This window comes from Haemaphysalis longicornis, unplaced genomic scaffold, assembly GCF_048455015.1.
Source record: "Haemaphysalis longicornis isolate Haplotype H1 unplaced genomic scaffold, Haemaphysalis longicornis Haplotype H1 scaffold_1, whole genome shotgun sequence".
In the NCBI taxonomy this organism is placed as follows: Eukaryota; Metazoa; Arthropoda; class Arachnida; order Ixodida; family Ixodidae; genus Haemaphysalis; species Haemaphysalis longicornis.
This window is the reverse complement of record NW_027526203.1, coordinates 85976336-85990481: the sequence shown is the minus strand read 5'-3', so window position 1 is coordinate 85990481 and position 14146 is coordinate 85976336.

The following is a 14146-nucleotide window of genomic DNA, read 5'->3' as shown; positions in this document are numbered from 1 at the left end:
GGTGGCGGCTCAAACAAAGGGCTCCCGAGGGGGGGCCAAGTCCAGGGGGCCCAGTCCGTCGGGCACCCCTCGGACATCCGACGACGAGATGGATGTCGGGCCGTTCCTGCCTGCAACGCAGCGCAAGGAACGCGTCCCGACGCCAAAGCCTCCTGACAAGCCAAAAAAGGCGAGAGTCACAGCCCCGAAAGACGACACATAAACAAACACACACACTCCAGTAGCTCTCACACTAAATAATGGGAAGAGAAAACATAATTCAATGGAACTGTAGAGGCCTTCTTAAAAATCTTGACGATGTATACGAAATACTGCATGCTAATCAGCCAAGTGTGATGTGTCTTCAGGAGACGCATTTGAATTCCAAGCACACAAATTTCTTAAATAGGTACATGGTCTTCAGAAAGGACAGGGATGGCTGCACACACTCTTCGGGCGGTGTAGCCATAATAGCCCGGAAATCCCTAGCATGCCATCCTGTCGCTCTCAACACCGTCCTTGAGGCTGTAGCAATACGCACAATAATTTTTAATAGGTTGATAACGGTATGCTCCATATACATTCCTCCTGATGTCACACTTTTGAGCTCTGACTTCGAGGCGCTGGTCGACCAGCTGCCCGAACCGTACATCCTAACAGGCGACCTTAATGCACACAACTCTCTTTGGGGCTCCTCCAGAACGGATGCCCGAGGTCGCCTGTTGGAGAAGTTTCTTACATCCTCCGGAGCATGCCTTTTCAACAAAAAACAGCCTACATATCATAACTTAGGACACAATACATACTCTCATCTTGACTTGGCTATTGGTTCCGCAGTTCTCTTTCCATGTCTTGAGTGGGGTGTGGGCACGGACCCATATGGTAGTGACCATTTCCCCACTTCATTAACGTATATAGGTATAGGCCCGAGCAGTCCATCTTCCCATAACAGGTTTAATGAATCAAAAGCAAACTGGAGTACATTCACAGAAACATCTAAACTACACCACACAACCATAAAACACCTACACGTGGAGGAAGCCGCCCAACTCGTCACGGCGCACATCCTCGACGCCGCCGAAAAGTCCATTCCCCAGGCCTCCAGTGGGTCCCGCAACCCAAGGAGGCCCTGGTGGAACGAGGACTGCAGGCGGGCGCGAGAGGCCCAGAACAAGGCGTGGGGTGTCCTTCGCCGGTACCCCACGTCAGATAACATCATTTCTTTTAAACGGGCAAAGGCTTTTGGAAAGCGAGTGCGTCGTGAGGCGAAAAGGGAGAGTTGGCGCACCTTCCTCACTTCTATCAACTCGTACACTGACACACATAAAGTCTGGACACGAATACGAAAACTAAAAGGACAACTGACACACAGCCTGCCCCTGGTTAGTACAACAGGGGACACACTGGAAGACCAGGCTAACACACTTGTACAATACTTCGAACACGTGTCCAGTTCAGCACACTACACAAACACTTTCATGAAACACAAAACATCTGTAGAAAAGAAGTCCCTGCGTGATAACAACAAGTCGCACACTTCTTACAATTCTCCTTTTTCAATTCATGAGCTGAAGGTTGCTCTGAGCACATGTAAGCCTTCAGCTCCAGGTGCAGACAAAATCACATACACCATGATACAACACCTACACCCAGACACTCTTGAAACACTCCTACATCTATACAACAACATATGGCTTTCGGGGCACATTCCTCGCTCTTGGAGGGAGGCTATAGTAGTGGCTTTCCTGAAGGAAGGAAAGGACCCTTCCTCTCCCGCCAGTTATCGCCCCATTGCCCTGACAAGCTGCCTGTGCAAGCTCCTCGAGAAGATGATAAACAGGAGACTCGTGTACTTCTTAGAGTACAACGGTCTTCTCGAGAGCTGCCAGGCGGGCTTTAGGGCGGGGCGATCTACGAATGATCAACTCGTTGCGTTAGAGTCGTATATTAAAGATGCTTTCCTGTATGTACTGTATGACAGTATTCTTTGATCTTGAAAAGGCGTACGACACTGCTTGGCGGTACGGCATCCTCAGCGATTTGAAGTGCTTTGGTATGTCGGGTAACATGTGGAACACGATTGCCAGTTACCTCTCTGAAAGAACGTTTCGCGTGCGAGTTGGAACTGCACTCTCTAGAGTTCATGTGCAGGAAAACGGTGTTCCGCAAGGTGGAGTTTTGAGTTGCACGTTGTTTATTGTAAAAATGAACTCTCTTCGGAAGGCTCTGCCACCAACCATTTCCTGCTCAATCTATGTAGACGACGTGCAATTATCCTTTAAGTCTTGTAACCTGTCTATCTGCGAGCGCCAAGTCCAGCTTGGTGTTAACAAGCTAGCTGGCTGGGCAGATAGCAACGGTTTTAAATTTAATCCAGTGAAGTGTACTTGTGTTTTGTTTTCGAAAAGGCGCGGCATTCGGCCGGATCCAGACATCAAACTCAATGGTGTCTCAATTCCAGTCAGAAATGAACACAAGTTTTTAGATGTAGTCCTTGACGAAAAGCTCTCGTTCATTCCACACATAAAAGAACTTAAACATAAATGCTTAAAGGCCATGAATATACTCAAGGTTCTCTGCCACTCTTCATATGGGGCTGACAAATAACTTCTTTTACGTGTTTTTACCAGCCTGATAGGTTCACGATTAGACTATGGAAGCGTTGTTTATGGGTCAGCAAGTAAGACATCCCTCAAAATGCTGGACCCAGTGCTTCATCTGGGGCTCCGGTTGGCATGTGGCGCCTTCCGGACTAGCCCGGTCGAAAGCCTCTATGTGGAGTGTAATAAGTGGAACCTACAACGTCAGCGAGCATACACAGATCTTCTTTTTGCTTTTAAAATTTCATCTATGCCACACCATCCTTTTAAATCGGCTTTTTATGATACGTCTCAGACTGCACTACTCCTAAACCGACCATCGTTCTCTGCGCCCTTCTCTTACAGAGTTAGAGAGGAAGCGTCAGAGCTTTCTGTCTCCTTTTTAGACACCATACAAAGTTCTCAAACAGATTTTATAGCACCATGGCATCTCTGCCCTGTATCATGCGACACATCCTTCACACATGTAGATAAAAACCGAGCTCCCACATGTACAATTCTGCAGCACTTCTTGTATTTGCAGCAGAAGTATCAATTTTCTGAATTTTATACGGATGCCTCTAAAACTGCCACCTCTGTGTCCTGCGCGGCGCATGGGCCCGGCCTTAATGTCACTAGAACTCTTAACAGTTATACCAGTATCTTTACGGCAGAGGCTAATGGTGTACTTCTTGTTGTTAATCATATCCTTCAAAGTCACATCCCACAATCCATTATATATACAGACTCCCTCAGTGTCGTGCGGGCGTTGTCGTCATCAACGTCTTCAAAAAATCACGTGGTAAATCTAATAGTCAAGGGTATTATGTCGGTGTATGTACGCAAATTTGAACTGGTTCTTTGCTGGGTCCCTGGCCACAGTGGTATAGCCGGGAACGAAGCAGCGGACAGAATGGCTGCTGCTGCTACACTCTCGAATACAGTAGACATAACCACATTACCCTACACCGACGTGAAACCACACATCAGACAACAACTTCGCAAAACATGGCAAACACACTGGAGTGAACAAACAGACAACAAGTTACACGTAATAAAACCACACTTGGGACCATACACCACCGACACACGCAATAGATACACTGAAGTCGCCTTGGCCAGATTACGGATAGGGCATACTCATGCAACACACTCGCACCTTCTCACTGGGTCTCCAAGACCTCTGTGCAGTAGGTGCGGAGAGGCCCTATCCGTGATGCACATCCTCATACAATGTAAGGCACTCGACACTACACGACGCAAACACTTCCCTCAACTACACACACGACATATTCCACCACACCCGTCACTCTTCTTAGAAGACGAAGCCCTGTTCTCAATCAAACGCGTTTTCGAGTTTCTCACCGACGTAAAATTTTTACATCTCATTTCTTATCATGCTTGTTGACAACCTGGCCCTTTACACCAGTCATCTTCATTACGTTGTGTTTTACTTTGTTTATTTTTACTAAAGTGTTCTTTTACTTCCATGTCACTTTCATGTAATCACTTTTGTTTGGCGCTCTTTGCCCTTAGTCGGCCTTGCGCCATTAAACTCTAAACATCATCATCATCAATTTGGGGAATGCAGATAAATCTACAGAAATCGGTGTACATGGGCTTCACGAGAAAGAAGACGCCTCATGTTTATTCCTATACCATTAATGGTACATGTCTTCACCAAACGTTCGAACATAAATATCTTGGTGTGTATCTTACCTCGGACCTGTCTTGGCGCCATCATGTAAATTATGTATGTGCGAAAGCATGTCGTGTTTTGTGCTTCCTACGTCGCAACGCGAAACGTTTTCCAGTGAAGACTAAAGAGTTGTTGTACAAGACCAATGTTCGCCCCATACTCGAGTTTGCTTGTACGGTATGGGATCCACGTATCAAATCTGATATCGGCAAACTAAAAAGAGTTGAAAACTTGGCTATTCGTTTTGTTCTTAAAGACTACTCCAGGAATTTCAGTGTGTCTACAGCTAAGCGCAGCCTAGGTTGGGATTCGCTTCAGCATCGTAGGAGGGCACTTCGATTAAAATTTTTTCACAATATATTTCATAACAAAACAGGGATAGACAAAAGTTGTTATTTAATGAGCCCAGACTACGTTTCACTAAGGACAGATCACTCCTGTAAAATAAAAGAAATAAGTTGTAGAACCGAATTGTTTAAGCATTCTTTTTTCCCCAAAACTATTAGCGAATGGAATAAGTTACCCAAAAATGTTGTGACAATCATGTCTAATGATGTATTTTCTTGTTCTTTGTAGTGTATCTTCGTTGAACATGCCGGGTTTTGGCTTGTCATTGTGCTTTAAGTGATATTTCTGTTATGCCTGTATTTTGTACGAATTTCTACTTCGCCCCCCCCCCCCCACTGTAATGCCTTGAAAAGGCGCTGTGTGTACTATGATAAATAAATAAATAAATAAATAAATAAGCGCTTAGTTTTCAGTCTCGATATGGGGCGTTTGATGTCTGGAAGTACACAGTTTCGACGTGCAATGTGCAGTCTTTTCCTCAGCAGCGATGTCGCTCTCTCCCAGGCCATAAATAACGCTGCGAACCTCCCCTAAACGCACGTGGGCGCATTTGAATAAATGAATGATTCATGGATCCTGTGCTATAACCAGCCTCCCTTTGTCATTGAAGCATGGCATAATCCATCTCAAACGATCAGGGCACGAACAAAAGAAATGCTTGCCGTTTTCTACGCAATGACGGCACGTGTATAATATTTTTATTATTGCGTAATTTTTGGCAACGTTAAATTCACGATGTAAACACGCCTTGTGCGGTGCATGAAAGCGTCTGCTTGAGAGCGTTCGCGTTACTTGCTGCCGAATTCTGCTTTGTGGGGTCTATGAAAGAACCGAAAAACAAACACGGGATGAAGCTTCTTTCATTACGTGGTTCATCTTTCCCGGCCTAATGAAAAAAAAAAAACACTGCGCGCGCGGAAGGCTTTCAACCCTGCAGTTGCGCGTAACCTTTGCCCTTTTCATTCGGGTTTTTCATAAATAGTTAGTAATGAAAATATTATTTATTTATTTATTTATTTATTTATTTATTTATTTATTTGTACAGCAAGCCTCTATTTAGGCCCAGCACAGGAGGGTGAACAGAACAACTTCGACAACAACAAAAAGACTGATCAACACGTACGAGACTAGCATCGTCCCGGACAAAGGAAGCACATCAAATACACAGCTTACAAAAGTTGATAATTTGCGTAAGAAGTTCTGAAACAGGCGCTACAAGGATGGGATGCACAGACAAGGGCGCCGATTGTATCAAGTGACCATCGCAATGAAACCCCATGCTAGCGCCGATTTACCTTAGTCACAACCAGCGCATTTTGAAATACGACACGAATCGTGAGATTAGCTGTTCATCGCTGGGCTGAGCAAAATGTGCCCAATGCCTAGATCTCCGCGTTCGAATCTTCTTCTTTTCTTTCTTTCTGTTTTTTTTGTTTGTTTTTGTTTTTGTTTTCATCGCGATCGCATACGCGGCTACACGCTTCTCGATGCCGACGGCGCGCATCGACAAGCGGCGTGCCGCGCGCCATGGAGGCACGGCCGCTGGATGAAAGGCGTGCGCTCTCATCCAGCGGCCGTGATGGAGGCCGCGCGCTCCCGTTTGACTTCGGCGCCGCGGAGCGCAGCCGCGGCGGAGAGGAAGCAGACGACGCAGGCGACGCGCCTCCGTTGCCATAGCAACGCGGCGCATGCGCAGAGAGCAGTGGGGGTGAGATCAAGTGCGAAAAACCGCTCCCCAGTGCCAGCGCCAACGTACGGGACCCTTTGAACGGTCCCGTACCGCTGCAGTTGGGCCAACGTGCACAACGCGTTGTTCTCGTTTCCCACAAGACCCAGCAATGCGAAACAGAGAAGATGATTCAAACTTCGCCAGTTAATCCCGTTGCGGCGATAATTTTAGCGCGGTTTTAATACAATGACTTGTTTCGGCAGCGAGCGAGTGCACCAAAATGGCGGCGCCAGCGCATACGTGTCTCCACCCTGTACGGCGGATGCGTGAATCAAGGGATCCTAGGCTGCAGAGCGGTCGGCTCCTGTGGCGTCATTTGGGACCACGAAAACGCACGATTGAGCGGGAAAATCAACATTTTTACCTAAATTGATTAATTTCTGAGTGAATAAAGCATCGTTTGCATTCGGACAAGCGCTGGGGGCACTATGAAACACGAAATCTTTCGAATAACACAAACTTGCATTTTGTCTTCATGGCTCCTTTAAACACGTGTAAAATGTCACTGAAGTGTGCTTGTTGCTCTAAATAGGTGTCGTTTTGGTGGAAGAGGCTCGGAGCAGGTATGGCATGTTATCGCTTGACCTCTCATTGCAGGCAGACAAAAAAACTGCGAAGGAAGAGAAAAGATGAGCGGAGGTCGACATCATTCTTCGAGCTGCCGCAAGGGACCAAGACCCTGTAGCAGTTATAAGGAAGAGGGTCGTGAACTTGGAGGCCGAGATGCGGGGGCTGCGATCACTCAACATGGAGCGGCCGGCAAGTTCTTTTGACCAGTGTGTAAACAATGCTCCATCTGTGTGCATGGCTTCTAATCACTATTATGAGCTAAGCAACGTACCAGATACCGCAGTTGCTATCATGCTTAGTTGGCTGTAATGTCAACTATTGCAAGGAAGGTTTCACTTCCTCAAACATGCGGCATTACTGTCTAAGGATCCTACACCCTGCCCTGCAGCATGACCTTGTCACGTGGCTTATATATGAAGATTTTGAGCTATTGGCTCATCTAGTTGTTAGCCATTGCCTTTTTGCAGGCACTGCATAAATTACTTTATGTTTTGTATGTTTATGTTTTGTAGCAGACTTGTTAACAATGTGACTATGAGTGGGCAAGACAACTTATTGCTCTATATTTTTCATACAGGCCCAACCCTAAAAGTGACTTGTTAGTCTCATAAAGGACAATCTGCACCTATGTAGAATGGCTTGTTGCGATTTTGTGCGTGCTCAGAATGGTATTGACCAACCTTTAAATTCCTTTAAAAGCGGAGCAATTTTTTAAAACTGATTGCCTGTGCTGCTTATTGTTTTAAGAGTGCAACACTTTTTATGTGACCCAGGCACCTTTCTAGGGAGTGAAAAGAGTAGACATGGCCTGCAGCTCCCTGCCAGCATGAGCCCTGCAGAACCACCAGCACCCGACACTAGCTGCGCCAGCACGAGCCTGGCGGCACCACCAGCACAAGCCCTCTACGGCGCTGGCTGTGAAGAAAGTAGATGTTTAACGCTTTCTTACTGTTAGGCCCAGAACTTGGCTTGTTTTTGCTACTGTAGAAAGTAATCGTTTTGTGAAAGATGGGGTATGCTCGACAAACAGGGTCACGTAAGACAACTCCAAAGCGGCGGACTGCTGTGCAGCTACAAGAAGCATACTGTGCCCAGTACCAACAGCAGTGCTCATCGGTATTCCTGTGCTTATGTGTATTTTGTTCTTTCATTGTTTCTCGCACTATTCGTACTGCTGTAAAATATGCATCACATTTATGCGCAAATAGCTCATTTGGAAAGCTTGCAAGCCGTACCTAATTTGTGTTTGCGTTTGCCGGCCTCAGTCAAATGCACAGCTGGGCACATAGGACATCTAGGTTCTGTTGCGGGAAATGAGCTAGTGCGTTGCATGGCCATTCCTTTTTTCCTAATTTTATAGCTTATTTGGGTGAAGTGCACATTAAAAGTGGTGTCACTGATTTTAACTTGGCCATCTTTCGAATGAACCAAACTTGTGTTGTATCTGCATGGCCCCTTTAGCTTGAAGTTTTGCAAGCTGGCATATACTTTTGGAGGGAAGTTTTATGAGTGTAATGTTATGCTCTGCCGTAATTTAAATGTGAAAAGCACCACTTTTCCAGCATGGGGATCATTCTTTTTACTGCGAAGCAGTCTGTGTCTCAACCCCCCCCCCCTGGTTTCATTCCAGTGAAGCCATTTTCTGGGTACCGCTTGCTCTTGTCTTTTTTGCTAAGCACACACACATAAGCGGTTGCCGGTTTACGCGTGCACATGCGGCGACCGGAGGAAGGAGGGGGGTCGTGCATGCAAAACTATAGGTTTCACACCCTCTTACATGTGGAGTCTTACACATGGACGTCAAACAGCCAAATGCAACCTGTCTGGTGTCTTCACTAGTCGAGCAAATTGGGTTGTGTGCTACACACACAGTAAGGGAAACAGACAGCCCCATGTTTTTTCGCTAGAATAAAGCTCGAGTCCGTCCAAGTTTATGATGATGATCAATGTTGGGTTTTATTGGCGCAAGGCCGACTATGGGCAAAGAGAGCCAAAGAAGAAGTTACTGAATTTTGATAAGACCGTAAATACTAAAACATGTGACTAAAAGTAAATGTGATGCACAACAAAAGACAATGGAGATGGCTGGTGTATAGGGCTAGGATGATTACACGTGATATGACAAGTTCTGCAGAAAGTTTACCTCAGCTAAAAACTTAAAAACACCTTGACTAGAAAACATTGGTTCGTCGGCTGAAAAGTATGATGGGTGCAAAGGAATGTGTATTCTGTATAATTCAGGGAAATGTTTGTGTCGTGTTGTGTATAGTGCCTTGAATGTGATTAGTATGTGGACTACGGATAGGCCCTTTCCACAACTGCTACACGTGGGTCCCGAAGTTCCAGTGAGCAGGTGGGAGTGCGTCACATGTGTGTGGCCCATCCGCAGCCTAGCCAGGGCGAGTTAAGTGTATCTGTTGTGTGAGTCAGTTATGTAGCGACACAGTTGTGGTTTTATTACGTGTAGTTTGTTGTCTGTTTGTTGGCTCCAGCGTAATTGCCATGAGTTACGAAGCTGTCGTCTGATGTAAGTCTTTAGGTCGGTGTAAGGTACTGTTGTTATGTCAACTGTGGTCATGAGAGCAGCAGCACCAGCCATTTGATCAGCAGTCTCATTGCCAGGGACCCCACAGTGACCTGGTACCCAGCATATAGTTATTTGAAGATTTGAGGCATATGCAGTCATTAGTACCTTGAAAAGGGCATTGATCACATAGTTTTTAGATGGCTTCCTTGATGACAGTGCCTGTACAACGCTTAGAGAATCTGTGTAGACGATGGACTTTGGAATTTTATGTTCGAGGATGTGATTTGAAACGAGTAAAATGCCATACGCTTCTGCCGTGTAAATACTGCTATGAAAATTCATTGTTTTAGTAACGGTAAAATTTGGTCCGTGCGCTGCACAAGAGACAGTAATACCAGTTTTCGACGCGTCGCTATAGAATTCTGCGCACCTGTACTTGTCCTGCAGGAGCAGTACGTGCTGCAGAATTGCACTCCTGGGTACCTTATTTTTTTCTACTAATATGAATAAAAGGTCGCATGATATAGGATGTAGATGCCATGGTGGAATTAAATTATGGATGGGTGTCTTGTGCGTGTCTGAAAGAGGGACCGTGAGTGCACAAGCCTCCTCCCTAACTCTGAGAGAGAAACGTAAGAAAATTGATGGCCTGTTTAAAAAGAGTTGCAAGTTTGATGTATTGTTCATGACGGGATTAAAATGATGGTTGTTAAGAGACACAATCTTAGATGCATATAGCAGGTCAACATACTCCCGCTGATGGCCTAGACACCATTTGTCGCACTCGACATAAAGACTTTCGACAGGGCTAGTGCGGAAAGCGCCGTATGAGAGGCGAAGGCCAAGATGCAGCACTGGGTCGAGCATTCTCAGTGCGGTCTTTGTCGCCGACCCATACACGACACTGCCGTAGTCGAGCCGAGACCCCACCAACGCTGTGTACAGGCGCAGCAGGAGTTGTTTGTGGGCCCCATAAGATTGATGTGAGAGAACCTTTAGAATAATCATTGTTTTTAAGCATTTGCATTTGAGCTGTTTGATATGAGGAATGAATGTAAGATTTTCATGGAATAAAATGCCTAAAAACTTGTGCTCCTTGTTCACAGGAATCGGCACATTCGCAAGAGTGATGTCTGGGTCCGGGTGGACCCCACGCTTCCTGGAGAATACAACACAAGAGCTCTTTCCGGGATTAATTTTGAAACCATTCTTGTCTGGCCAGCCGGCAAGCTTCCTGACGCCGAGCTGGACTTGATGTTCGCAGGTCGACATGTTACATGATTTAATGGATATCTGGACGTCGTCTACATACATGGAATAAAAGATTGTGGGTGGCAATGCCTTTCCAAGAGAGTTCATCTTAACTATGAAGAGAGTGCAGCTCAACACTCCACCTTGCGGCACGCCATTTTCTTGCACATGTACTTTGACAGTGCAGAACCAACTCTGATGCGAAAGGTTCTCCGACAAATGACTAGCAAGGGTGTTAAACATATTACCACAAACACCGAACGACTTGAGGTCAGTAAGGATCCCATAACGCCAAGCGGTGTCATAGGCCTTTTCGAGGTCGAAAAACACAGTTAAACAGAACTGTTTGTGAATGAAGGCATCCTTGATGTATGACTCTAGTGCCACAAGTTGATCATTTGCGGATCTCCCCGCCCTGAAGCCTGCCTGGCAGCTCTCGAGAAGGCCGTTGTACTCCAAAAAGCACACGAGCCTCCGGTTTATCGTCTTCTCGAGAAGCTTGCACAGGCAGTTGGTCAGGGCAATAGGTCGATAGCTAGCGGGAGAAGAAAGGTCCATCCCTTCTTTGAACAATGCTACAACTATGGCATCCCTCCAAGACTTTGGAATGTGCCCCGAACTCCATATCTTGTTGAAAATGTGAAGAAGTGTTACAAGAATGTCTGTGTGTAAGTTCTGTATCATTGTATATGTAATGTTGTCTGGGCCTGCAGCTGGGGGTTTACACGTGCTCAGAGCACCCTTCCTTCAGCTCATGAAGCGTGAACTCGGAGTTATAAGAAGTGGCTGACCTGTCATTGTCATGTAAAGGTTTCTTTTCGGCCACGAGTTTGTGTTTTATGAAAGTGTTTGTTTAATGTGCTGAACTGGAAACATGTTGGGAGTGTTGTGCGAGTGTGTCAGCCTGGTCTTCGAGTGTGTCCCCTGTTGTCCTGACCAGAGGAAGGCTGTGTTTGTTGTCCCTTGAGTTCGCGTATTCGTGTCCATACTTTCCGTGTGTCTTTGTAGAAGTGAATTGATGTTATGAATGTACGCCAACTGGGCGTCTCGCGGCCGCCTACAGTCCTCATTCCACCACGGCCTCCGCTGGTTGCGCGGGGCACCAGAGGCGTGGGGAATGGACTTTTCGGCGGCGTCGAGGATGTGCGCCGTGAGCAGTTGGGTAGCTTCTTCAACGTGTAGGTGTCCTATGGATGTGTGGTGTAGTTTGGATGTCTCTGTAAATGTATTCCAGTTAGCTCTTGCTTCATTAAGCCTTTTATGGGAAGATGGACTGCTCGGGCCTGTACCTATATACGTTAATGAAGTGGGGAAATGGTGAGGACGAAGAGGAGGCGGACCCGCTGCTGGGATACGCCAAGATGTTGGACTGGTACCGTGCCGGTAGCCAGCCCATGCCACCGCCTCATCCAAGACTCACGCGAGAGCAGGCAGTGCGGTTCAGGCAGCTGCAAACCAACTCTGTGCTCACTCCGGCGCTGGCGCGCTACGTGTGCCCGGATGTGTTTGACAGTGAGCAGTGCAGTGTGTGTGGGAGTGCAACAGCGACTCTTACCCACATTCTCTGGGACTGCACTACGGACCTGTGCCCACCCGGGTCACACCCGGGGGGCTTACCGACGGATGTGGTGTGGGCTATGCAGTCAAGAGACTATGAAGTGCAGTTGCAGGTAGTCCAGCGGGTCGAGGCGGCTCTCGCCCGGCAATCCCGAGGGCGGGCTGATGCCGCGCGGGACCCAGGGATGAGAGCCCTCGGGACCGCCCGCGGTCCGGCCGGCCCGAGTGGAGGTCGGGGGGACGCCGCGCCTTGACGACAGGCCTAGAATAGTCGGGCTGTGGGCGATCCTGCATGGTCCGCCTGCAGCCTCCGTAGGATTTTTGATTCAATAAAGTCGATTTCTCTCTCTCTCACTACCATATGGGTCCGTGCCCACACCCCACTTAAGACATGGAAAGAGAATTGCAGAACCAATAGCCAGGTCAAGATGTGAGTATGTGTTGTGACCTATGTTATGGTGTGTAGGCTGTTTATTCTTGAAAAAGCATGCTCCTGAAGATGTAAGGAATTTCTTTATCAGGCGACCTCGGGCATCCGTTCTGGAGGAGCCCCAAAGAGACTTTTGTGCATTAAGGTCGCCTGTTAGAATGTACGGTTCGGGCAGCTGGTCGACCAGCGCCTCGAAGTCAGAGCTCGAAAGTGCATAATCAGGACGAATGTAAATGGATCATACCGATATCAACCTATCACAAATTATCGTGCGGATGGCTACAGCCTCAAGGACGGTGTTCAAGGTGACAGGGTGGCATGCTAAGGATTTTCGGGCGATTATGGCCACACCGCCCGAAGAGTGTGTGCAGCCATTCCTGTCCTTTCTGTATACCAGGTAAGTATTCAAGAAATTTGTGTGTTTGGAACTCAGATGTGTTTCCTGGACACACATTACACTTGGCTGATTGGCATGCGGAATCTCATACACGTCGTCAAGGTTATTCAGAGGCCTCTGCAGTTCCATTGAAGGATATTTTGTCTTCCCATTATGATGTGTTACAGTTACTGGAGTGTGTATTCTTATGTGTCGTCTTTCGGGGCTGTGACTCTCGTCTTTTTAGGCTTGTCGGAAGGCTTTGGCGTCGGGACACGTTCTTTGCGGTGCACCGCAGACAAGAACGGTCCGACATCCGTTTCGTCCTCTGATGTCCTCGGAGTGCCTGATATTTCAGTCTCCTTGCACCGCGCACCTTTTTGGGCGCGCTTTGACTGGCCCACAACCACCATGGGTTTCAGGAATGCCTCGGATGGCACAGGCGGTGGGGTGGGAATAGGAGCTGCCGCTGGTTCCTGTCTCCATCTCGTCTGCGCCCTCGCCTGTGGTTTGGGACGCTGGAGCGGACGTACAGGATGCCGCATCACTCCCACCAGACGTGGTTGCCACCACAAGCGCTGCTGGCTCAGCGAGCGGTGCGGAGGCGGGTTGGGCTGCAAGAGGCAACCCAGGGGGGGCGGGGGCCGGGGCGGGACCAGGTCCGACTCGCGGTACTGGGTTCCCGCCGAAAGCAAATGCCGCTCCGCCCCCCGGCGAGCTGCGTCAGCGTACCTCCCCAGGGGGAAAGAGGCGAACCTCTTTCGTGTCTCTGGGAAGGTGATGTTTTCCGAGACCTTGATGTTTTATTTTTTTCTCAAGTTTGAACCGCTCGCAGGTTCGCGAATATGCAGCGTGAGGTCCTTGGCAATTGGCACAGAGCAATTGATTGGATGTACAGTCATCAGTGAGATGGTGCTAGGCACATTTGGCGCAGGTTGGCTAGCCCCGACACGAGTTAGTACCGTGCCCGAACAGCTGGAACTTGTAGCAGCGACGCGGATTCGGGATGTATGCTCGGACGGAGCATGAGATGAAGCTTGCTTTAATGGATTCAGGAAGTGTGGAGCGGTTGAAAGTCAAGATTATATGGTTTGTGGGGAT